The sequence below is a fragment of the Tenrec ecaudatus genome, chromosome 16, assembly GCF_050624435.1.
Source record: "Tenrec ecaudatus isolate mTenEca1 chromosome 16, mTenEca1.hap1, whole genome shotgun sequence".
In the NCBI taxonomy this organism is placed as follows: domain Eukaryota; kingdom Metazoa; phylum Chordata; class Mammalia; order Afrosoricida; family Tenrecidae; genus Tenrec; species Tenrec ecaudatus.
Window position 1 is genome coordinate 72,961,441 of NC_134545.1, and position 27,482 is coordinate 72,988,922.

At 40.6% G+C, this 27,482-nt stretch overlaps 1 protein-coding gene and 1 long non-coding RNA gene across 2 annotated transcripts in view; one reads left to right on the forward strand and one right to left on the reverse strand.

Annotated features, from left to right (window-relative positions):
- LOC142428854 (uncharacterized) overlaps positions 1-1,524 on the forward strand; it is a 121,311-nt gene extending 119,787 nt beyond the window's left edge. Inside the window, exon 3 of the long non-coding RNA XR_012780404.1 lies at positions 1,377-1,524. This is a non-coding gene — a long non-coding RNA (uncharacterized LOC142428854). The remainder of the gene's footprint in view (positions 1-1,376) is intronic.
- The window catches only part of RNLS (renalase, FAD dependent amine oxidase), a 399,075-nt gene that overhangs the window by 115,317 nt on the left and 256,276 nt on the right, over positions 1-27,482 (reverse strand). The gene's annotated exons all lie outside the window — the stretch shown is intronic.

The window sequence follows — 27,482 nt, forward strand, 5'->3', positions numbered from 1 at the left end:
CTTGTGGGCTTGGGCAGCACTGGGTTGGAATGTTTTCTTGATGTGCACTTAACCTTTATTTAAAACTCTCTCTTATATATGAGTTTCTGGGGATTTGTTTCTCTAATGTACCCAGAAGAATTATCCATCTGATGTATAAAATACAGTCTCTAGTTATTTAATTTGCAGTTTCCTGATAACCAATGTGGTAGACAACTTTTCCCAAAATGGCTGAAACAGTATTTCATATTTTGTATATTCTTACAGTCCGGATTTGTGAGTTCTTCTGCAGAGAGATAGGCTCTATATACTCCTCTTACTTGAATTTGAGAGGGTTGGTGACTGAGACAGAACTTTCACTAAGTGTATTTTAAGGCTAGGTCATAGAAGATGGTACAATATATGCCTGTTTTTCTTTGGATACTCAGTCTTGGAAGACAGTCACCATGTTGTGAAGAATCCTAAGTGACATGCTGAGTCTATGCATAGATATTCTGGTCAACAACTCCAGCCTGTTCGTGTCATTGCACAGAGGATGAGTGAAGACACAGCAGGAAGACATCAGTCTCTAACTGTACAGTCACTTCTCAGTCTTTGAGTCTTTCCAGCTGAGGTACCAGACACTGACATGCAGAGATAAGCTGTCCTCATTGTAATCTGTCCAAAGTTCTGACTCATAAATTTCATGTACATGATACAATATTATCACTACATTTTGGAATGATTTGTCAAATTACAATAGAAAATTAAAGCCAGTGAATTTGACCATCTTTTTGTTTGTTTGTTTTTCAGTTTTGGACATTACTTTATTAGCATATAATTCACATGTACAATTTAGTCATTCAGTCATATTAAGAAGAGTTGTACAGTCATTGCCACAATCAATTTCAGAACATTTTCCACATTGTTGTTAGCGCTGATTTCCCTAACCTCCTCTGCCATGCCCCGAGACACTTATCAATCTAGTTACTGCCTCTACAGACTAACCTATCCCGGATTTTATATACAGAAAGTCATACAGAACATAGCACCAAAACTAAACAACAATGGAGAAGCAAAGGAAAAGAAAACATCAATCAAAAAGAAAGCAGAAAATATTAAACTTAACTAACTTTAAAATGGGTCTAAAGGGAGATCAAAGGACACGGTGTTACAATTTAACTACACCTTTTATCATTGACTTTCTAATATTTTCTATCTGATAGCAAAGCTACTCATATCTGAAATACGGTTGCAGGGCATTCGCCCTGGGCGTTTCTATGTGTAAACACTGCAAATGAGTTTTGGGTTTCTACTGTCATCTGTCTTCTACAAACCATGTGTTCAGAATTTATGCTCTGATACTGTTCCCTCCTCTAGATTCGCATTGTGTCATTTACAATCCTTGGATCATACAGGTTGCTGTGCTTCTGCCATGTGGACCTACAACCGAGCTGATTCCAGGAACCTAAGTGGAAGGCGAGTTTTGAGAATGACGAGTACAACGAATGTATAAGGGTGCTTTGCTCAACTGATGTATGTATGGATTGTGATAAGAGTTGTATGAGCCCCAATAAAAAGATTTATTAATCAAAAAAATAAAACAAAATATTAAAAAAATCATTAATATAAAATAACTTGAGAACATTCTAATGGAATGCTTTAAACTTTTTCTTACTGATATTAACTACCTTGGACATCTCATCTTAAATGTGATGACTTCAAAATTTATATTTCCAATCCACTCTTCTATGAACTCAAATATGATATCAATATCCCATTAGCATGTTATCAGTATTTCACTCTTAAAATGGCTTCAAATAAGCAGCCTTCTAAATGAGGCATCAATTGACCATCTTTTTATATGTTTCTTGACTATTTTCACTGTGCACTTTCATCAGAAGCTGTGCACATTTTACTCTTGAGTTGTCTTTATTCATATATTATGCAAATTAAGCAAACATTTGTTACATGTCTTGTAAATACACTCTCACAACTGTGTTGTCTGTAGAGTTGTTATTTCTAGGTGCAGTCAAGGCAGTTCTGATTCATAGAGACCCTGTATGTGCAGGATGAAACACTGCCTGGTGCTGTACCATCCTTACAATTGTTTTCCTGTTTGAGTCCATTGCTGCAGAGACTGTCGATCAGCTCATAGAGGGTTTTCTATTTTTCATTGACCCTCTACTTTACGAAGCATGATGTCCTTCTCTAGGGACTAGTTTCTCCTCATAATATGCTCAAAGTACACGAGATGAAGTCCTGCCATCCTGACTTGTAAGGAGCATTCTTGGCTGTACTTCTTCAAAGTCTGTCCTTTTGACAGTCCACGGTACTTTCAATAATCTCTGTCCGCACTACAATTCACATGCATTTATTCTTCTTAGCTCTTCCTTCTTCAATGAGGTGGGAATGCCATGGCGGGGTCAGGCAAGCTTCAGTCATCAAATGAACATCCTTGTTTTTCAACATTCTAAAGAGGCTAGGTGCCGCATATTTCCCAGTACAATGCTTCACGTGAGCGCCCCACTGTTGCTTCTCTGAGCACTGGGTGTGGATCCGAGCAAGAAGAAACCCTTGATAACTTCCACAGGAACGCAATTCAGTGTTCCGTAATTCTCATTCTTCTCAAGTTGTTCCCAGTTGACAATTGTAAAATCGTCCTATATATTTTTTCTAGTACTTTTTTCATTAGGTCCTTTTTCTTTCTTGAGTTTATTTCTTATAAAATAAATATAAATCTTTTAAAACGAAGAGCCAGTTGTCTTTGGACCATTCTTTCTCTGCTGATTTGAAATGCCTCATTTAGCCGCTAAATCCTTAAGTAGATGTATTCTGATCCATTGATTTCATTTGACCACTTCCATAAAGCCACTCTTTTGTTTTAATTTCTCTGGTTTTTGGTGCATTTTAGTTTTTTTGATAGAGTAAGCAAATAGGCCCTTTCCTCCTTAAAACAAGCAAACAGGTTTTTTTTTACTCCCCCCAAAAGTATTTTTTGGAAAAGCCTTTAAAAAAAACCTCAAAAAAACCCCCAACCCTCCAGATTCTTTACCTAAAGAACTTAAACACTTCTCCGAGCGGCTAGAAAGGAGGAGAAGTAAAAGTGAAGCAGACTGGGAGTCTTGTGACATACAAGTTATTCTCCAACAAAAAAAAAAAAAAAAAAGGAAAGAAAAATTTTTGGCTTAGTTACAGAATTTTTCTCTTTTAGACGAATTTCTGAATCAACTTGCCAAGTACTTTGAGAAAACTGCTTTGGCTTTATAGATTAATTTGGCCCAGATTGACATCTTTGTTATATTTAGTCTTCTTGTCCCTGAGCACTGATGATCCATCCATGTATTCGGATCACCTTTTAGTAGAGCTTCAAATTTCTACATTCACTCCTACACAATTCTTAATTCTGAGTAATTTATGTTTTTTGTTGATCTGTGAATAGGAATATATATTTAGTGCTTTCTAATTGGTCATTAGAACTAAAATTGGGTTATGTGTATTTTTATATGCATTTAAATAGTTTATACCTTATATTCAGCTTTCTTTCTCTCTTTTTCTTCTGATTATATTTCAAAATGGTGTCCCTTACTTTTCTCAATACCCCATCATATCATGTCATCTACAAACACTGACATGATCACTTCCTTTACAAAATATATACATTTTTCTATATTTCCGAGTTATTGCATTGGCTATCACCTCCTATCCCACTTAATGTACATGGAAATTACATAAAGATGTTGTTACAGTGCTAATTCTCAGATTCCAGGTGTTGGAGACCATATTCTGAGGATCGAGGTCCTCTATATGTAAATTATAGTTATGGTAATGTCCCATTTGTCATATATACCTGTAACAAATATTCTTCTAAATTCAATCCCATTTATCAGGTGAAGAAGTAGATTTGGATAAATAATTTTGCCCAAATGGCAAATCGCAGTACAATCCCCAACCCAAACTAGTAAACAGCTACTGCATGCCTGTTGTGTCAAGACAACAAAAGTAGGCATTGAATGAAACACGAATTATTTTGCTTGAGAGTTAGATGGTAAAACATTGTGCTTATTCTGTAATGACACTACAACTATGGTCAACAAATTCAATATACAGAGGTGTGATCAGCACTTATCACAATATTATCAACTCACAGAAAAGCAATGATCATAAAAATATGAAAATTTAAGTGGAATATCAGTATGATTTTTTTCCCTCTCACAAAAATAAAATGAAGCTGAAAAACTTGTGACTGGTTTGTCAACAAGGGAAACCCATTTACCTCTGGTGAGTAAATTAAATTGTGTTTTATTTTAGCAGTCAAATAAAATTTCCAGAGAAAATAAACTTGTTTACGAATATTAGCCTTGTAGTGAAAACAGTAAGTTGAAGAGGAATGGATGTTGGTAGCAACCAAAAAACCCCAAACCAGCTATGTGGTCTTGGAATCAATTTCAACTCAAAGCAACCCTGTAGGACCCAGAGGGACACTCCCAGAGGGGTTTCAAGACCATAGATCTTTCTGGAAGCAGAGTACCACATCTGTCCCTCCCCTGGGGGGACTGGAGGGTTCAAACAGCTGGCCTGTGGTTCGCTCCTGTGTGCATTAACCACTTTGTGCCCAGTACTTCTTTCATCAGGAGTGACACCAATAGCCTTTTTTTTTTAAAGGCAAACACTTTTGAGTGGTTTTCTTTGGCTCTTGTTGAGTTGAAAGATGTTACTGACACGGAAAACTCAAAATCCTGTTGCCTTTGAATTGATTTGTAGTCACCCTACAGAGTGGAGTGGAGTGGAACTGCTCTCCAAGTTTCCAGAGTTCTGGAGAAGCACACTCACATTTTTCTCCGATGGGGCCGCAGGTGGGTTCAGTATGCCAACCTCGTGATTAGCCGCAGAGTACTGAGTCATTGTGCCACTGGGGCTCTTAAGTTACTGATAGCACGGAACTCTCGTTTACAAGGAGTCAGTTGTGGGTCTGCAGTGACTAAAGCAGCATCAGCTACTACGCATGATCCGCACTGTAAAACTATAAGCAAGTATCTGTTCAGGCAAGTCAGCAAAACACTTATTCAGTATAACCTGAAGTAGTTTTTAAGCAGAACAATGCTTAGTTTTGTGAAGGTACAATGCTTGAGACATGTAAGGCATGTGTAAGTTGATGGTTCTAGTCACTGTATTATTCAGGAGTAGGCACTTTGTGGATAATGCTTAAATCTATCACATGTAATTGAACCACTGGTATCAACAGTGAGCTGCACCCATTCTATGAAGTTAACCATCATGTGTCCCATCAAATTTTGTTAGAACAGAATATGAATTTCCTCACTTCCTTACCACATTGCCAATCAATTGTTTAGCAGTGATAAATTTTTGTGATTTTTTTTCTTTTTAACTCAGGGTCAAGAAGAAAACTGTTAAGAATGAGATGAATCACCGCCAGCTATGATAATCAAACACTTAATGGTTTGGGGAATTAGCTTTGCAATAGGTTTGATAATGTTTCTTAATGGACTTGATCTAAAATCATCAGGCTTAACAATACATAAATATGAAACTTACACTGATGACAACTAATGTCTGAATCATATCGTGTCAAGCTGCTTAATTCATTTCCTGTGCTATCAAAAATTAAAATAAGAAGCAAATACACAGAAGATGTATTTTCTGCGTTCAAAATACGGTTTTAGTCTGTTTTTCAGACCTTGATACAAGTGCACATGGAATCTTCACATTTCAAAATCTATTTAACTATGCAATTGAGGGGCTTCCATTGGAAGTAATGAATCTTCCATAGAAAGACATGCTAAAAGATAAATATTTAGAGAAAAATCTATTAGAATTCTGTAACTGCCTTCTAAGCCATAAATATGTCCAAAGAAAATCAAGGACGCATGGAAAAATATTATTATTTGACAGTACCTGTGTTAAATGGTATTTTCAAAGATTAAACATGTAAAACCTCATTATAGATTAATAGTAAATTTGCAATTGATTGCAAAAAAGGAAACACTAACTTTGACCACCACTTAAGTAAATTGTTATCACCATTGCCTGAAAAGAAGTCATTCTTTTCATTAGAAGAATTATATTATAGAAGTTGCATTCAATGACTATTTTGTTTTCAATTAAAATTTTTGTCTCACTCTTCTCCCCCCGCCCCTGCCAAAATAGCCTTTTTACTGGGAAGTAATACAGATAACATATCATTCCATAGTTATTTTTTTTATTTTTCCTTCTTTTTTTTAAGCCATCCAAATATTTAGGTTTGAGGATAAGAAATCTGGAGGGGTTTATTTTTGTTTTTTTTAAAGAAACATACTATATACATACATGACACAGCTGACCTCAAGAAATGAAATACATAACATTATCTTTTTAAATCCTCCATTTTTCCCAGGCCCTCTCCCGTCACACCCCGGCCCTGTTCCTGCTCTCATTCCTGGCCTCCTCATAGTCATCAAAGTCTTGGCTATTGGTGTATAAACCATGTTTATTCTTTATTTTTCCTTAAAACGATGATATGAAACATTCATCTTGGTATGATTGACTAAATTTGCTAAGCATAATGCTCTCTAATTTTGCCCATGTCTTGTGGTGTTTGAGAGAGTTATCAATATCTTTTATTGATGCATGAAATATCATAGTATGAATGTACCAGAGCTTGTTTATCCATTCCTCCAGAGTTGGGGGTCTTTGGTTGTTTCCAGGTTTTTGCTATTGGGGCTACAGCTGCAATAAACATAGGTATACATATATCTCTAGTGTTATAGTTTTGATTTCTTAACAGTATATACCCAGTACAGAGATTGCTGGGTCATAAGGTTTTAGTATTTGCATTTGTTTAAGGAAGTGCCATACCGATTCCCATAGTATTTATACAACTTTACATTATCACTCTTGTTATGCAACTAATGATCCACATTTTATCACTGTGTTTGCCACTTGGCCTGTAAAGCTCAAATGTTTAATTTCTGATTCAGGAGAACAGCAACAATATCATCAGCAACAAAAAAACTCTGACCAAGAATAAGTCTCTTATCATCAAAAAGTTCATGGAAAATTCCACTATCTTTTAATTCCCATTTTCAATGAACTTTTAGAAGCCCCTTCACAATAATTCTGAAAATCATTTTATAAGCTTATGTTTATTGTGTGCTTACCATGTGTGAAGCTTTTTCATTTTGAAGTATGCCACCAGTGTTTCTAATTTACAGTGTAAGGAAACTGAAGTTTAAAGTCTTCCCTATGGCAAACTAGTAAGCAAATAAACCCATGGGGTGAAGAATTTAACTTTACTTAATTTGATCTTTGTCCATGGTTCTTCAAAGATAATCTCTACAACCTTGCCATTTCCTCAGGGATTGAAGTGCCTTTGTTATCCAAGAGGACTCCATACCACTGGCTAGACCAGAAAGACCCTCAGCTGGCTTCAAGGGGGGTGGACTAAAACAATCTTGCCTACATAATGAGGCTTCCGTGGAAAGTTCTAGAGCAGAGGTTCTGATCTTTCCTAATGCCATGACCCTTTCATACAGTTCCTCATGTTGTGGTGAGCCCCCCCCTCCTAACTAGAACCATAAAATTATTTTTCGTTGTCATTTCAGCACTGTCATTTTGTTACTGTCATGAATTGGGCAACTCCTGTGAAAGGGTCGTTTGACCCCCAAAGGGGTCTCGGCCCACAGGTTGAGAACTGCTGCTCTAGGCACTCAATTACTTTAGGTTTCCTGGTTGGTTAAAAGCATCTATGCATGTGGGGAGGTAGCATGCAGCTTTGGCGGACTCTACTAGACATGGCGCTATGGGTCTATTCTCTTTTTGCTGATCCTGATGTGTATGTTGTATAATAAAAGTGTTATAGTACAGTTATTTCCATAAATTCTGTGAGTTATTCTAGAAAATTATTGAAGTTGAACAGCCAATTAGGAAGCCCATTGTTGCAGCCTAGTGCCAATTTATTTCCTCGAGTGTCTTCCACTTCTTTGCTGCTCCCCTACCCTACCCAACATGATCGCCTTCTCCAGGGGCCAGTTGATGAAGTCTTACCATGGCTTGGGTCAGGCACATCTGAGTACGCAAAGTAAAATCCTCTCTTTTCAGTACCCTGAAGATGTCTTGTGCAGCAGTTCTACCCGATCCACTAAATCTTTTGATCTCTCAACTGCTGTTTCCATGAGCATTGATTGTGGCTCCAAGCAAGACAAAATCCTTGACAACTTCAATATTGTCTCCATTTTTCTTGATGTTGTCTATCGGTCCAGTTGTGAAGATTTGGGACTTCTTGATATTGAGTTGTAATTCATTGCTGCTGTAGTTCATGGATGCAATCAATGATCTTTATCAGAAAGTACTTCAAGTTCTCCTCACTTTCAGAAAGCAAGGTTGTGTCATCTGCATATTGCAAGTTGTTCTTTCTGGCAATTCTGATGCCATATTCTTTTTCATATAATAACCAGCTTCTCTCATTATTTGTTCTGCATATAAATTGACTAAGTATGGTAAGAGGATACATCCTTCCTGATTTTATTTGTTTATTTATTTTGACTCCATACATTTATTTATTATTTTTTACTTGTTGGAAATATTTATTTACGTGTTTATTTTAAATCAATCATTTTATTGGGGGCTCTTACATATATTATAACAAACCACACGTCCGTTATCTCAGGTGGACATGTAGTTATTGGCATCAACAATTTCTACACATCTTTCTTCTTGAGCCATTTGATATCAGCTCCTCTTTTTTCCCCTCCCTCCCCCACCCTGCCACCCCCATGAACCCTTAATATATTATGTATTGTTATTATTATTTATACATATCTTACACCACCCATTCTATCCCTTCACCCACTATCCTGGTATCCTTCTACTGAGGAGGATTATTCTGCCATCTTTACTATCCATTTCTCTTTCCCTCCCTTCTTCTCCCTCCCCCTCCCCTACTCTCCTGGAATCATTGCTCCCATTAAAGGGGGGCGGGGTTGTCTTTCCTGAAGTCCGTATATTGAAAACTCTCCTCTGTGCCACTATCTGTACACCACCAGTCTAGTGGGAATTGTGAGATTGGCCTGAGACCATAATAGTGGAGGGAGGAAGGATTGAAGAACTAGAGGAGTGTTGTGTACTTCGTAGGTGCTAAATTGTGCCCAGATGCATTGTCTCCTCCATGCAGCCCCTCTGGGCAGGAATGTCAGGTTATCCACAGATGACCTCTAGGTTTCTAGCTCAACCCCTCTCCATCACCTCAATGTGGTTGTTTGTTTTTTGAATTCTGAAGTCTGTTCCCCATTGACACCTTATGATCACACATGCCGATGTGCTTCTTCCATGTGGGCATTGTTGCCTCCATGCTAGATGGTCGCTTCTTTGGCTTCAACCTTTTAAGATGCCAGACGCTATATCCTTTAATAGCAAGGCACCATCTGCTTTCTTCACCACATTTGTTTATACCGCCATTTTGTCTCCAGTGATCGTGTTGGGGTGGTAGGCATCACCCAATCCCACATTATTATAACAAAGTGTTCTTGTATTGAGGGAATACTTAAGTAGAGGCCCAGAGTCCTTCCACTGCCTCAATGTATTGCTATATAAATATATGTACATAGGCCAATACCCCTATTGTTATTCATTAATATATTTACATATTTACCTCTATGCTTGTACCTCTAAAAATAATTTTGCTTCCTATTTTTCCTCTATTTCCTTTTACCTTCCTTCTGTCCCATTATCATGTTCACCTCCTGTTTGACTCTCAGTAATTCCTCCAGCTAGCTTATAGCTGCTCCACCACTATCAGGATTTTTATTCCACACCTCCCCATGGGTTTTAGATTCCTAGTTGTTCCCTGTCTGTGACCTTGTTTGCTTATCCTTCCTGATTTTAAAGCATGCTCAATTCCCTTGTTCTGTTTGCACAACTGTTTCTTGATCCATGTACAAATTCTCATGAACACAATGAAATGATCTGGAATTCCCATTCTTCTCCAGGTTATCCAGAGTTTGTAATGATCCATACAGTTCAATATCTTGGCATAGACAATATAACACAAGTAAACATCTTTCTTGTATACTCTGCTTTCAGCCAAGATTCCTCTGACATTATTGTTCTACATCCTCTTCTGAATCTGACCTGAACCTCCGGCAACTCCTTATCAATGTACTGCCACAACTGTTGTTGGATGCTCTTAAGCAAAATTTTACTAGCTTGTAATATTGGTGATTTTGTTATATAGTTTAAAAATTGATGAGTGTGTTATTCCCTTTTGGTTTTTGAATGTTAGGTCTGTGATAGTTTGGTTTTCTGTGCCAACTTGGCTCCTATAGGAACATGTGGGTGGAATTTAGCCTGTCAGTCAGGTTGCAGCTTGATTGGAGGGCAAGCGAGATAAATGGATCTCTGAAGGCCAGCTTCCCTCTTTCTCTGCCTTCATCTTCCTATTTACAAATCCTGTGGAGACTTGCTGAGACCTGCTAAATCCACCCTCTTTGCTTCACCTTCCTGTTGAAGAGTCACACTATGAGAGCTGGAGGAACCACATGGAGACCCAAGCCAATGCTGAGATGCTTCCACTGCCATTGGATCCCCAAGACTTTGCACCCACCGGTCTGTGATCTTCCTGTCTTTTACATCATTGCATGTGACTGCATGAGACTGAGGAAAGATTTATGGACTAGTATCAGACTTGTGGGTTCATATTGGACTTATGAACTTTATCTGGATTGGGCTGGGATGTTCTCTCTTAGACATAAATGAGTATCTCTGGATTTGTTTCTCTAGTCAACCTGGCCTAACACAGGTCTTTACACATTTCATTATATTGTTGGGCTTTTTCTTTTCAAGCTGCCCTTTGAAATGTTCAGCTTTGAAATATTCAGCTCTTCGACTTTACCTTTTGTTCCATTTGCTTTAGCTATTCTATAATTAAGAGCAAGTTTCAGAGTCTCTCTGACATCCACTTTGATTCTTTCTTCCCTGTCTTTGTAATGACCTTTTTCTTTCTTTATGAATGATGTTCTTGATGTCCTCCCACAGCTAATCAGGTCTCTGTCATTAGTGCTCAGTGTGTCAAATCTGTTCTGACACGTTCTGGAAATTCAGGTGGGAATACTCAAGGTTATATTTTGGCTCTTGTGGATTGGTTTTAATTTTATTCAGTTTTATCTTGAATTTCTATTTGAGCAATTGATGATGTGTTCAACAGTCAGCCGCTAGCCTGGTGTTAGCTATTCTATCAGGATCTCCAGCACCATTTTTATCATCAAGTCCGTAATTTCCAAATACGATTCCTTCCTCTTCTCCAACTTTCACATTCTAATAGACAATAATTACCAATGCGTCTTGATTGCGTGTTTGATCAATTCCTAGCTGAAATCATTTATAGAATTCTTCCATTTCTTCATTCCGAGCCTCTATAGTTGGTGCATAAATTTGAATAATAGTTGTATTGATTGGATTTCCTTGAATGTGGATAGATGTGATCCTATCACAGATGGGATTGTAACCTCATGACTGACTTTTGCAATGTCCTTTCCGACAATGAGTGCCACACCAATCCTCTTGACAGTGAGCATTTAGTTCACAAATGCCTCCGATAGCTATCTGTATGCAGTCCATTTCACTTGTGATTAGTTCCTCTTCTCCTAGATTCAAACTTTGCTGCTTTCCAGGCTCCAATCATTAGCAGAGTTTTCCAGCTGTTTCGCATTACCTTGAATCTTTCCCCATCAGTAAATGAAGATTCTGAAGGTACCACTCATACAGACTTTGCCCAATTCATGTCACCATGGTCCAGACTCCACTCCAAGAAATCAGCTCTTCTTCAGTCACACATAGCATGCACTTTGGAATCTTATTTTACATAGGACAAAACTGAAGTGCAGAGAAGAGATGCAACTTCCCCAAGCTCACTGTATTAGAGCTGACATTCTCAACACCCCCATATTCAGAAGGCTATGAATGATAATGATAGCCCCAAACCATTTGAGGAGTCCCCATATAAATTAAGCCCCATTGAATTCTTTCTGACCATTAACCCAAAAATCAAAGTCAGTACTGACTCATAGGGACCCTAGAAGGCAGGGTAGAACTTCCCTTGAGTTACTGAGACTGTAACTGTCAGTGAGAGTAGAAAGCCCCATTTTTCTCCAGCAGAGCAGCTGGTGGTTTTGAACTGCTGACATCGTTGAGGTTAGTGGCCAACTTGTAACCATTATGCCAGCGGGGCTGCTTAACCAAGGATGTCGATCATCCTGCCTCCAGGCAGTAAGCCTTGGACCCTGGATTACCTCCACCCCTCCCTAGCCAACCCAGGGAGGGGTAGTTTCTATTAGGGGCCTACCTGGGGGTGTCCTTGATGGAGGGCCCCATACTGGGATCACAGACATGCCCTGTTAGTCTTGCCCTAACTCTCTGGGTCAGAAGGCCCTTAAGCAATCTTGTAAACCCTTCTAACAATGATAGACGATGTATGTATCAAGATCAAGGTCCTGTTCCTGTTTCTGTAGTCCCACCAACAACTGACATGTACTGACTTACCACCAATCTTGCATTTGTGACAATTTCCTTTGCCCTCCCATGCCCTTTTTAAAGCTTTATATCTCCAACAAACCTTTTGAAATCCTTTGGGGCTCAAACTAATGCCTCCTTTATCACAATGATACATCTGTGTCTTTGTGTTGTCTCTGTCCATTTTAAGATGTAGTAAAAGTTTTCCTTAAATTTTATTTGAGTTTGGTGCATCTTTTGTACCCTAAAACATCCCAAAGCCTAGGTTTTGAAGTCAAGGAGACCACATTTAAACTATGGCTCAGTAAGGATGTACGACCCCTGCTGGCAGAGTGGGTTAAAGTTGGGCTGCTAGCTATGACATCAGTGGTTCAAACTCATCAGCCCCACTGGGGAAGGGAAAGAGACGAGGCAGTCTGCTTTCTTAAAGGTGTATACCCGAGGAAACCCGATAGCCCAGTTCTACAGGCTCACCGAGTTAGAATACACTTAACCCAGTGGGTTTTGTTTTTGGTAAGGGTATACTAAATCCCCACTTTTCACTTCTCTTCTGACACCAGCTGCACACAGTACTTCTTCCTCTGATTCTAACTACCCCAGAAGTAGCAGATTTATGTTAGAGCTTAAATTCTAAGCACTCGATTTGCAGAAGGCTCGGGAAGATGGTAGAAGCCCCAAATCCAGGGCAGAGTCCCCACTTGGGTTAAGCCTTCATCTGACCATTAAATCTTGCCTTCAGACGGAGTACATTAGAAAGTGGAGTGCCTCCACCCACTGCTGCCACACATTCAGCCAGCCCCGGGAGGGGCGGTCTCCTGCAGGGCTGGACTGGGGATGTTCCCTGATGAAAACTGCCACACCAGAGTCACATAGTCATGAACCATGTCCTGACTGCCTTGTTTAGAACACCAATCATTCAAGCTCTTCCGTCTAGCATAACATGTGAATCCCACTCAGGGTCCCTTTTCCATTTCTACAGTCCTGCCTGCAACTGTAATATCTGCCACCAACATGCATCTAGGATCATTCCTTTGTTCTCCTATGTCCTATTCAAGCCTCTTATCCCCTGTAACCCTTGGACTCCATTATGGTTTTGCACTAATGGTTCCCCTCACCCAGTTGGTGTGGCTTTTCGTTTGCTGTTTTTTGGTTGCTATTGGGCGCCTGAGTTGGTCCTGACTCATACAGAACGAAATCCTACCTGGTCCTGTGCCATCCTTACGGTTGTTCTCAAGTCTGAGCCCCGCTGGTGCAGCCACGGTTGAAGGCCTTCGTCTTTGCTGATACCCCTTTACTTTACCCAGCCCTCTGTCTTTCTCCAGCATCTCTCCTGACAATAACGGTTTGTCCAAAGTCCGTGTCAAGCAGTCCCATCACGGTGCTTCCAAGGAGCCTTCTGGCTGTACTTCTTCCAAGACAGATGTGTTTGTTCTTTGGGCAGTCCATGGTACTTTCAATATTCTTTGCCAGTACCACAATTCAAATTTTCTGTGTCAGACTTCATAAATGTTTTCCTTAAATTGTATTTGCACTTTAGGGGTCTGCTTTGCACCCTAAAACAGACTTCACCAGGAAAAAGCACCATCTGCTCCAGGCCTTCCATGCCAGCTGCAAACGTGGGAGGCCCAGTCCCCCTACTTCTGACTGGCTAGATACAAATGTGGGGGTTTCCCACTACCTCCTCAGGATGCCCATTCACCTTTGCTGACCCCTAGCCTTTCTGAATTTGCACTTACAAGGCACAGCAAAGTAGAACTAAGAAAAAAAAGAAAAGAAAGAAAAACCACTAAAGTATGCCTAATAAGCAAACACTACCTAATTGATTGGGTATCCAAGGATAAGGAGACTATTGGAAAGGAAAGAAGTGAAGATACATGGCAAGGGATGAGGGATGAAATACAAGACACTAGCTAAATTTGAATTTCAGGTAAATATTTCTTTTTTGGTAAAGTATGTCTCAGATATTGTATAGGGCATATTTACACAAAGTGAATTATTTGCTGTTTTCTTGACATTAAAATTTAACTGTGCAGCAAGTATTTTTAATTTGCCAAGCCTGACAATCTAGACATTTAGTTAGAAGTCCCTAAGCCTGCATAGCTATTAAGATCCCGATTTTAAATGAGTACAATTTGCTTGTAACTTGCTAACGGCAAATACGTCAAGAAAAATGTGGACTCCAACTCCCCAGGTGCCCAGGGGAGTGAGTTTGCTTTCTGAGCACCCTTTGTGGCAATCTAGTACAAAGGCTGCTGGGAAAACCCATTATGCCCTTGGGTCCCTCGCTCAGAGGCTCTCCCTGGGGTGGGGCCCTGTGGTTATGGTGTGGTGGTTCTTTATCTATGCACCCTGCCACACCCTGCTTAGTCCACCTGGGAGTGGGGGCAGAAAAAATATATAAGGCTTATTGATTTAGCATTTTCCTTAGCTGGGTGGTGCTTTGCCATTCAGGACTGCATAACTTTAATTACTACTCTGGGGCAGAATGGCTGCAGATCGCCAAAGCCGGGCCTGATTTAATAGCCTGCTTGCACAAAGTCCGACAGAGATTGCTTTTGTTGCACTTTCGAACGGCCCCTGATGGTGGCTCTTTTACGTTGAGGAGGAAACTCCGTGGTTAAGCGGTAGCCTAGATATTTTTAGAGCCGTTACCATGTTAACCGAATTTCATACAAACGTTTCACCTGCAGGATGTGCCATATAGCTCAGACCTTCCCCAAGCTACAACCACCACCACTAACTAAATTATCTATCTATCTATCTATCTATCTATCTATCTATCTATATCTATATAAAATGTTTTAACAGCCACTCGGAGTGTATTTATCAAGGTAGAAGCCCCCGGACCACAGTGGCTAAGTGGTAGGCTTCTAAGTGAAAAGGTCAGCAGTTCAAACTCATCAGCTACTCTGTGGGAAAAAGATATGGCCGTCGCTCCCATGGAAACCCTCACTCACTGCCATCCAGGTGATGCTGTCCCATAGAGACTACAGTCGTGGAAGTCCTGCAGGGCAGTTCTTTAAGGTGGCTGTGAACTGGAATAAACTTGAAGGTAGTGGAAATGGTTCGGAGCCAGTCCATTAGAAACCCTTCTTACACTTGTGATGGGAAATGTATCAGCAAGGAACTATGTCCATCAGAAAGACACGGGCTGCTAAAGACTCTGATTTTGGATGGGGCGGCACTGGGCCGCCAGGCAATATTTTTATCCTCCATCCAAAATGACTTGAAGAAACCTAACCGAAAGGCTGAAACTGGTGGTTTTAAAGGTCAGAACCTGAAGGCACAGACCCATTTGTTAATCATTAAGCTTTCCTAAGCCTCTCTGGAAGGACTCTGGCTTTCTGCCACGTCTCTGGTAATTTTAAGCTGCACATTCTTGCACTGTTTCGGTTTTTAAGTAGGTAGCAAAGGCTATGAGAAAGCCATCACTTGCTGGCTAGTTTTTCGTTATCAAATCTCTTTAGGACTTTGGAGGGCAGAATTGTTGTGTGTTAAGGAAATCTTCATAACATGGACCCCAGGTCCTCTGAAAAGGGAGTTTCTATTATTCCCAGGTTAATTAGCTCCCAGCAAGATGTGAGTGACAGGACACCTACTCAGGGATTAGGAATTAGTTCCCCACATCGCAGCTACCCATGTGGTTTTCTCCAGTAATCCAGAACTGAGCGCCTGAGAAAGAGGAGCAGAGTGACTATAATGTATTCGTCATCTGCCATCAGGTAACACTGGCAGCGCTTTGAGACACTCTGAATATATTCGGGGAAGTACACTGAAGTTTAAGTGATAGGGAATCTCATTGTCACATTTAATGCCAGTTTATTCTCAAGTCCATCTGAATCCATGTTCCAAAATGCCACCACAAACAAAACTAAATGTTCTATAGTCAAGAGATCTGAAGCTGCTAAAATGCTTGTTTTAGCCTTGAGCATGAAATGGTTGTCCTTTTAGTTCTCAAGAAGAAAAAAATTACACAGTCAACCTTGCTTATCTCTAATACAAACTTCCAGAAAGCTGAGTATTTGGAATTTTTCCAGACACAGAAGGAGGGGGATGAGACCGAGGAAGGGAGAGAGAGAGAGAGGATTGGGAGGGAGGGGGGTTGGGAGTGAGTGAGAGAGAGAGAGAGAGAGAGAGAGAGACTGAGAGACTAGAAAGCAAGCAAGTCAGTTTTTAGAAGTAGACCTGAAACCCTAGCAACACTGAAAAGAGACCTGGATATTATATCTGATTGGTTTACCAGCCAGAACGAATGGAGAGCTCTGATTGGATAGTGATGATGTCTCCAACTAAACCAGCCTTTTTCAGGAAAGCAAATTAATGTGGCAGAGAGACGAGAGACAGAAGAAACAGGCAAGGGAAAATAAAGGGGGGTGGGGGTGGGGGGCAGGAACTGGGAGAAATGAATGACAGGGGAAACAGATACATTGTAACAGCAGTGGTGAGATTAAAAAATGAGAATGAGAATAACATTTCCTATTTATATAACTGTTTACAATTTGCGAAGTACTTTTGCACGTAAGCATTGATACTGTCTTTGCAAAGCTCTGCAGGGTTCCAAGAAGTCAAATAGCCTGTGTCAGGTCCCCCAGCTAGGAGGAGAGCACAGGTCATTTGGCTTCAAATCTAACGCTTTTGATGGCACACAGGTGTTTTGAAGATAATGATTTAAAGTTGCCCTGGATAGAGGGCAGGAAATGTTCTGATCGCAGAAAAGAGAAACAGAAGCCATGTCAGCCTGCAGTTGAGTGGGCAGTGCAGGAGGGGGAGAAGGTCCCCTGCCCTTAGGAACCATAGACCTGACGCAGACAAAGGGAGCATCTCCGTGTATATCATCAGCGTGCAGTGGGAGGCAGGAATGATAGTACAAATGAAATGTAGCTCATGAAATCTTAAAGGGAAGCCCTGAATATATGTCCCAGGGATGTTTCATAGTCAACTCACACTTGAACACCTACTTAATATCCCCTCCTAAAAAAAAAATCAAACAACGTCTATTCCTTCCTTCAGGCTGTCGCCATCCTTCTGCAAGAAACATCTCCCGTGCATCCAGTTGCTCAAGCTAAAAGTCAGTTTGGACTTTGCTTTCTCCCCTTTTCTACGTTGTCAGTAAATCCTGTAGATTCCATTTCCAAAATGCATCTTGGTTCAAACTATTTTTACCTTTCTCCCTACTCATTACCAGTATTTCCCTCCTGGTTTACGGCTCTCTAGTTGATTTCTATGTTTACTTGAACCCTCTCTTCCCCAGCTTTTGTCCGTCTTTCTTCATTTCCATTCTGTGGAACTTGTCAGTCCGCTCTATTTAAATTTTTCCCTAGTAATAAGTTTCTAAATCCTGACTCTGATCTGACCCTAAATTACCTTGCCATCACTCTGCTAAAAGCCACGGTTCTGCCCATATTTCAGTTCTTAGAACACACGCTAGAGCCTTCAGCTTTATGATTCTGCATAGCCATGTCATCACATGGTATGTTATGGATTGAATTTAGCCAACCCCTGCCCTGCAAAACAAGTGCTGAAATCCTGGCCCCTGTACCTATAAACATGATTCTGTTGGAGACAGTGGTTTTCTTTTGTCATGTTAATGAGGCAAAACCAAAGCTAGGTGAGTCCTAAATATGATAGCATACGAGTTATGAAAAGAACAGTTCATAGACTCACAAAAAGGAAAGACAGGTACTAAGAAACCCCAGGAAATGAGGGCAGTTCCCAGAAACTAGGAGAGAGACCCAGAGCCGGAATCCGCACGGACAAGGTTTGGGCTTGTAGTTGCTAGGACCACTACAGAATGCATTTCTGTTCTGTCAGCCACCCACTGATGGCAGCCTGGCAAACCAAGACACGGGAGCAGCTCGTGCGACCCACACAGATGGGAAGAACTTCTCTTACAAGTTTGCCCAAGTAAGAGTTCCCTTGTCTTCTCCCTCCAGTGTCTTTTTCTTAATTTCCTGTGATTTCTCAATCTGAAATTACATACTGTGACCTGACTCCTTATTTATGTGTCTTCCCCCTATGAGTCACCAAGCTCTAGTTAGATTTTCTGTCAACTTGAATGTGTAGGGAAGTGTAGGGGTGGAGTCCAACCTGTCAGTCAGCTCACAGCTGAAGGGGCCACCTAGGAGTTGTCTCCTTTGCTTTTATTTGTTTTGTTTTTTGAGAAACACTGGGGACCCCTATTCTTTCTCTGCCCCTTTGCGTTCCTATTTGCAGGACATCAGTACCTGCCTCCAGGAGTGATCTCACGTGGGTGGCCTGACCTTGAGAGCTATCAGCACCCTGTCATATTTACATCCACTGGCGTGTGATCTTCCTGCATCCTGCTTCACCTTTTGGAATCACTGGCCTGCAGCTTCATGAATTTGAAGAGGCTCTGGCCAGCCTGGCACCCATGGACTTAAGTTGGGCTGTGCTGTGATGCTTTCTTATGATAAGATTTCTTCTGGATAGAAAGCTCTTTCTTATACATATATGAACGTCACTGGCTTTGTTGTTCTAGACAACCCAGTCCAATGCAAGCTCCATTAAGACAACCCAACACAAGCTCCATTAAGACAAAAACTAGACTAATTTTCATCACCACTGTGTCTCAGAGCTCACAACTGTAGTACATAGCTGGCTCTCAAAAGCATTTGCTGAATGAATGATTTAGTTGTATCAGGACATTAGCCTTGTATGCCATATCACTTATGGATAAGCTACAATGCAGTACTGCTCTTCCTGTTTCTGACCTGTTATTGAGGCCCTGTCGGAATTGGGAGTTCTTATAGAACTGCCATTACTTGGGAAATTTAATGGAATTCAACACCATGATTTCTGGAGAATGGAACCTTTATTGAACTGTATAAGTTCACTCTCAAAATCTCCTAGTAGGAAACAATCAAAATCTACTCTGAAATTGGAGCTTTTCTAAATATGGCTATTGGGTAGCATGTAGGAGAGTGTGATAGTTGGTTGGTCTCTTGGGATTCATGTGCTGACTGGTATTCATTCTATTTAGAGTCACAAGAAGAAAGGATTCCAAACAGAACCCTGTTCTTTTCTAAACAAGTGTGCTGCCCACTCATTGGCCATAATAAATTCTGCAACTATTTTTGATTTTCCAAAGGTGAGTTTTGAGTGATTAAACTACTTGTCCCATTACAAACTGAGTCTCTATAGCGAATGTAAAGTCCCAAAGGAATCAATATGCTGGGCAAAGGTTCTGCTACTTTAATTATACCAAGTTGTTTGAACGTTACGATTTAGGGATTTCTTCGCTGACCCAGCTCTGATCCAGTTGAAAATGAAGTTTACCATGGTGCCCTCTGGTGGAAGCAAATGTGGACAATTTTAGAGCAAAGCCCCTTTCTAGTGAGAGTGCTATTTATTCTGTCAAAAAAAAAAAGGTAACAATTTAAAATATAAATGTCCATAAACTCTAAGGATACCCTTGCTATTTGGGGACTTATTACAAGAACTGAGTAAATGATAATATCTGCTTGCAGACTTAAGATATAACATGTAGATACTGCAGAGGAAGGGGCATTTTATACATGTGTGTAATTCCAAACCCATTAGATTTAGAATGACAACCAGGCGCCACAGTATTTCACATTGCCTAGCAACAGTTAGACTGAGTCATTAGGTATCGTATTCAGAAACTTGAAAGAAGATCATAGCTAATATCTTCCACTCATCTGCCAGTATGTCACACTATGCTAACTTGCTGTGTTACTGGGACGTGCGAAGGTAAGCCAGATATTTCAAATACCAGCAAGGTCACCTGTGGTGGGTTTGTTTTAGTGGCATTTGCAGACAGAGAAAGACTAGGAAAAAGGAACCAGTGATTTACTTTAAAAAAAAAATGATTAGTGAAAACCTGGCAGATAGTCCTTGAACATTGTCTGATGCAATTCCAAAATGAGCTGCCTCTTCAAAGTGGAGTGGTCGACACAGATGTAGTACAGCATTCTAGACCTAAGTTTGCTCTTGTTATGCAACTCAACGTGAGAAAAGACATCTGCAGAAGCCATTCATCATGAGAGCGTGGGGTGTACGATCCGCAACTCAAGGACAACAGAACGTGGTCACAGTCAAGTGGGATGCTTGATTCTAGGCATTAGCAATTGAAAGGAACATGTATTGGCCACGTTGAGTTGAACAGTCATGGTTACCTAGGCTGGGAATGACAAATTAAAGAGAAATGGCATTGTGCTCATTGTCTACAACAGTGGCTCTCAGCCTTCCTCATGCCGTGGCCCTTTAATACAGTTCTTCATGTTGTGGTAACCCCCCCATCCACAAAATTATTTTCTTTGCTACTTCATAACTGTAATCTTGGTACTGTTATGAATCAGGTGACCCCTGTGAAAGGGTCATTTGACCCCCAAAGGGGTCGCAACCCACAGCTTGAGAACTACTGGGTCTAAAAGAACATGTCAAGTTCTATCCAGAAGCACAATGCTGTCAGTGACAGGCTAATGTCCATAAGACTACAAGGAAGACCAGTTAATACATCTATCAGTCAAATGTATACACCAACCACTAATGCCAAAATTGAAGAATTTCAAGAATTTTAACCACTTCCATGGTCTGAAATTGATCAAACACGCAATCAAGAAGCATTTTAAATGACTGGCAATTGGAACAGGAAACAAAAATTATTCATAGTTGGAAAATATGGCCTTATTAATAAAAATTATGCTGGAGACTACATGATAGAATTTTAAAGACCAATGAAGTATACATTACAAATTTCCTTTTTCAACAGCATTTATGTGTTTTTGAAATGACACCGTAGGCATCCCTCATAAAGAAAGAAAAGATCATTAATGAGACAGGGAAGGAAGAAAATAAAATATATCAGAAGAAACTGTGAGCATAGAGCCACTAAACACAGAACACAGTGTTCCCTTGACCTAAGAGTAGCGACCACAAAAAAGGAAGAAATGATAAGTGTAACAGTGACAAGCCTGTCAATCAGGTCATAGTCAATGAGGCCTCTGTGTGGCCATGGCCTTATCCTGAGGATCCTGGGAGCTCCAGTCTTCCTCCCTGGAGGCAGAACACACACTCTCTCTGCAAGACATTCCTGTCAACATGCCACATGGAGCTACGCTGATGAAGTCAGAGCCCTGTAGCTGGAGGAGTCACATGAAGACCCACGCTAGCTCTGAGATGCTTCCACCGCCACTGGATCCATAAGACTTTTGACCCCCTGGCTTGTGATCTTTTTGCATTCGGCATCCTGGCATGTGCTGCATGAGTCTGAAGAGGAACTTATAGATGGGCATCAGACATATGGGTTGTGGACTTAATCTGCACTAGGCTGGAATGTTTTTCATAATATACAATTGCTCATTTATGTAAAACTCTTTCTTATACACATATGAGTGTCTAAGAATTTGTTTCTCTAGTCTACCCAGACTAGATTCCCAAGGGGAGAAATGTTTTATTGGAAGAGAGACACACACCTTTCTCACTTTGCGTGGCTGGTGGGTTCAAGTTGCTGCCTTTGAGAGTGGAGCCTAATTTAGAATTCATTAGGCAACCAGGGCTAGGACCCAATCATTTCTGTGTTTTTCTTAAAGACACTGAAGCAATTTTTGCACGGTTTTACTAGGAACTGGATTTCTCAGAAATTCAAGTCGTATATAAATGGAAAGAAAGATTGCACTTTGTTTTGTTTGGGCATTACCAAGAATTGTTAAGTATTTTGGAAAACCATAATCAATGACCATACCACACAGGGTACTGAAGTTCTCCAAAGGTACAGCGATTGCCATTTTATACTAGTAACCTCTCAACTTAAAGTGATTCTGCATATAGGCATAATTGTCTTGACTCCTTCATATGTCTTCTAGTGTAGTTGTGCTCAAATATATTCATGTACTATTAATATATACTTTCCTTATTCTTTACATTGTATACTTGATTCTGACCCATAGGGACCCTGGAGGACGGGGCAGAACTGTCCCATAGGGTTTCCGAGTCTGGAAAGCATAACAGAAATGTACTGCACCATGTCTTTCCCCATGGAGCAACTGGTGGCTTCAAACTTCCGATCTTTTTGGTCAGCAGCGTAGCTCTAACTACAACGATGATACCACCAGGGCTTCTCCTTAATGTTATAATTAGGTAATTATATGGACACATTTTGAAAGATACATTGTTGTTGTTGGGTACCATTGAGTTGGTTCTAATTCAGAGTGACCCTATGAGCAAATCAATGGAGGCCTGACTGCTCCCGAGCTGAGCTATTCTTACAGTCTTTGCCAAGCATGAGCCATAGTTGCAGTGACGGTGTCAATCCAGCTCCTTCAGGGTCTTCCTTTTTCCCTGCTGACCCTCTACTTTTCCAAGCAGGGTGCCCAGGTCACATAGCTGAAGAACAGGAGACGTAGTCTCACGTCGGATAATGAAGGAGTTACTAAAAGTTACATGTGAAAGAGGACATTTCGGTGACATCAGTGAAAACAGAATAAGGATGTTTGGACATTTTCTCTTCACTAAAAGCAATGGAAACACTGGTCCAAATGGTCAGAATAAATTTCTTCAGAACTCTGGGGGGAAAATGGCTGAATCTCCCTGAAAACAGAGATTCGTGACTTTTGCACTATTCCCATCACCCTCCTCCCACCCAGCGACAGGATTACTTGGAAAGTCAACAGTCTTAAATCATGATGGAGACTAGCAGTCTGGTAGCCAGTGGGGAACAGAACTGAATTGAGGCTCTGCAGTGGGTTGAATAGTGTTCCTCCCAAATTCATGTTCACCCAGAACCTCAGAATGTGACCTTATTTAGAATAAGACTCTTTGTAGACATAATTCAGATAAGGATTGAGCTAGAAATCATAATGGATTAGATTAGGTCTAAAATTCAATTTGAGTACCTTATAAGAGAAAGAAAGGGGAAAAATACAGGCACAGGGAGAAGGGGCAATGTGAGGATGAAGGTAAATATCAGAGGGCAGCCACAAGCCAGGGAACATCAAGAATTGCTGTCATTCCTGATAAGGTGCGGGAGAGGCACAGAATGAATTCTCCCTCAGAATTTTGGCGTGGGGGTGGGGAAACCGTACCCTTGATTTTGGACTTCCAACCTTGGAAACTGTGAGAGAATGCATTTTAGGACACTTCATTATGGCAGCCCTAGGAAGCTAATACAAATGCCTTCAAAGGCCCCATTCCCCGAGGACTGTCATTTGGTGGTTCCCTGGGTGGTACCTCTCACAAGGTTGTGTTTATTTGACAGAGTTCAACCAACTTGAACACCTTCGTCCAGGGAACGTTTGTCACAAATAATCAAAGGCATTTGTTTAGCATAATGACTGCTTGAGGAAATGAGTACTTTTTACAGGTACTGCTATTGAGTTAATTCCAACTCACAGTGTCCCTGTAAGTCAAAGCAGAACTGCCCTGGTGAGTTTCCAAGGCTGGACATCTTTAGGGGAATAGAAAACCTCATCTTTCTCCTGCAGAGCAGCTGGTGGTTTGGGACTACTGACTTCATGGTGAACACCCCAATGTGTAACCCACAGTGCTACCAGGACTCTCAGTAAATGATACATGAAAACAAACAAACCCAGCTCACTTCCATCAAGTCAACACTGACTTATCGTGATCCGAGAGAACTTGGTGGAACTGCCCTTGTGAGTTTCCAAGACTATAACTCTAGGAGAGTGCAAATCCCCATTTTTATCCCTCAGACTGGCTGGTGGTTTTGAACTGCTGACTTTGAATTTAGCAGTCCATCAAGTAATCACTTCATCACCAGGGTTCCTCTGGATAATAATTGGGGACAAAACAAATACACAACAACAACAAAAACAAAAACAGTTGGAATGCAAAATGAAATACCATATGACACAGCAAAATGGTGCAAACACTTTTGAAGACAGTCTTGAAGCTTCTCACAAGGCTAAACTTAGGCTTACTTTGGAACCCAGCAATTTCAAATGGATTTCTTTTCCCCTCTCCTGTTCAAGACATGAGGGGGTTTTCTCTGATCTTCGCTATGAGAATCTGGTGGAGTTCTTGAGGTAAAGCCCTGGAGGGTAATAACCCAGGATGGGACCCTGGTTAACACTGGTCCTAAGTTGTTTTTAACTCTGAAGCCAGTCCATATTGAATCTCCAGCAATTCATCACAATCACCAATGGAGCATCCCTATTCGTTACTGGCTCTGGTGGCTTTTGCTTCAGGAGAACTGATTTGGGCCATCATGTTCTATCTTTGCCTGTCTCTTCTGATGTTTGATATAGTATTTTGCCCTTTGCCCTCAATTCTCTGATTAAAACCCAAGCCAAACTCACCACTGGCATTGAGTCAGTTATGACTCACATTGACCCTACAGGACATAGTAGAAGTGCCCCTGTGGGTTTCTGAGACAGTAAATTTTTATAGGAATACAAAGGGGGTGGTGGTTTAGAACTGCTGGCCTTCTCATTAGCAGCCCAATGCATGACACTGTGACACCAGGGCTCCTTTTAATTCTCTGACTGATTTATGAAATCATTGATTTTCAGTTTGTTTGGCTTTTTCCTCCTTCTAGTTATGGGGGAAGGAATAACAAATTCTAAGCTATTTATATGTCAGAGCCAAAAGAACCAAACAAATTAACAATAGGAATTTTTGACAAAACAACATCCCGTGTATACAGGATTTCTCACCAAAACTCAAACCAAACCCACTACCATCAAGTAATTCATAACGATCCTACATAGGGTGTGTGAGACTGGAAGTCTTTACAGGTACAGACAGTCTCATCTTTGAACTGGGGTGGTGGTGGGGAGGTTTCAGGGAATTAGACAAATATGGCCTGGTCTTAGTAGTATTGTGGGTTACACAATGGATTTGGCACACATTACTGTTGTTGTTTTGCTGATTTGTTTATGATAATGTAAGAAAATATTCCAGGCAGATTTAACAGTATTAGCTGAGTTTGTAGTTGAATTTTCCTGAAGTCCTACTGTGTGGGAAACAGAAGGATTTATCCCAAGCTATCTCCCCCAAATATATGCCAAACTTAGATGCTTGCGAATGACTATACACTTGGAGGTCATCAGGAGTAGATCAGGGGTCATTCTCCCTAAGAGCTATCAGCCATCTAGAGCAAGTAGACACCACTGTTTATCCCACTCCCTTCTGATAAGGATAGTAGTTGTCTTTCCTTGTAGGATATGCCAGAGAGGTCAAACCCGCCCAAGGCTGCCATCCTAAATCTAAGATCTGCCCATCTTGGTCACATGTATACCCCCAATCCCTCCCCTGCCTATTGTGTGTATTTCCCTAGATCACCCCCTCTCATTACTGTATCACCTATAGCACAACCCCTTCCTGTGATGTATCTCCTCACCTGTAATTAGGGGGCTTGCATGTCCCCAGAGAAGATAAAAGCCTGGGCTAGCATTAAAGATCTCTCCCTCTCCTTCCACGTGGACCACCAAGCGGAGCTGAGGTGAGCATGCTACCATGAATCGTGTCTGACTCCATTTATTTCAATACTTCTCTTCTATCTCCCATGCTCTCTATAACTTTACTATGATCTTTGTTTATTATCACTGTACAATTGCGCCTACCGGACCCATAATGATGTGTTAGGGCTGGCTTCCCCTGACACTCCTGGAAAAAAATAGAGCAACAAAATCAAAGGACCCCACAGAACATGTGACAAAATATTCTCACAAGTTCCTAACCTGAGTCATTGAAGATGGCCTCTAACAGCTGTAAAACCTGAGATATTGGCACCTGTGCTGCGGAAGACATATGGAGGAGAGCCGCCAAATCACAACTGGCTGTCGCTGGAAAGAGCGACACATCAATCTGTGTTTAGTTGCTAAAAATGTAAGGGTGTTCTGCGTGATATCATTCATAAGAAGAGTATATAATTCATTAAAGTATGATAATTTTGGCACAGTCTGGACCACACCAATCTCAAAATTTATCTACCAATGCTTGTACGATAGTCCAAAGGGTGGAGAAACTCTTGGGAAGAGAATGCAAATTGATCAGAAAGAAGCAGTAGGATTAAAAAGAGAGAAAACGAGAAGTTCCAATTAGCTGTGATGAGGGAGCAGAAGAGAAGGAGCTCAGAGGGCACACGCACAGGTTTCATCATTCCCTTTGAAATGAGAACGTTCTAGAGTTCTGAATCAATAACACTGATTTCAGTTCACATCTCTCCCTTTCCACTCACTGAAACTAGCTGAGCAGAACGTGATTGCTCATACAAAATTGTTATAAGAAAAAAGTGGAGCATAATTCCCCTACAGATGTTGAAAGCCTACCAGAAAGGTAAATGATAAAGAATTCCAGATGAGAGACAAACATCCAACAACAAAGCCCAAAACAATGGGCCAGAATACTGAAAAACAAAACAAGAAGAAATACGATTAAAACTATGCATTGAAAGAGTATAAGAGACAGCTAAAAGTATCAACCCAAACCAACCACCGCTGAGACATATTCTATAAAACTATTGATTTAATAGTTTTAAAGCCAAACTTTCTTTTGAAAAATAAGGATCAATCTTTTGGACATCCAAGCAAAAAGACCAAGTCATTAAAAATCAAAACAACAAAAATATCAGATTATTGTCAGCATGTGTTATCAACATTTTATGCAGAAGGCAATGGAGTGACCTATCAGAAATGCTGAAGTGAATAAAACTGTGACACATGAATTTTATATCCAGCCAAAATGGATTTCAAGTAAAAATACTCTAAACAAAATGCTATGAACATGCGAGAACTCAATAAATATTGTTCGCTTACCTTTACAAAGTACTCTCTAAAAGATTTTTTTAACAGATAGTTAATGAGTGCAGTGTACTTTTATAGAAACAGGGTAACTAATAATGTAATGCCTTTATTTATAATTTCTAATGAATTAATTAATCTAGGCAACAATCACCAAGAGTTGATAACAGCTTACCTCCTGATAGGAAAACACAATATCACCTCTGAAACACTCTATCCTGTCCCCCAGTGAACCTGCTGTTGTTGCCAGGTGCCATGGAGCCTGCCCCTGCCCGTAAGAAT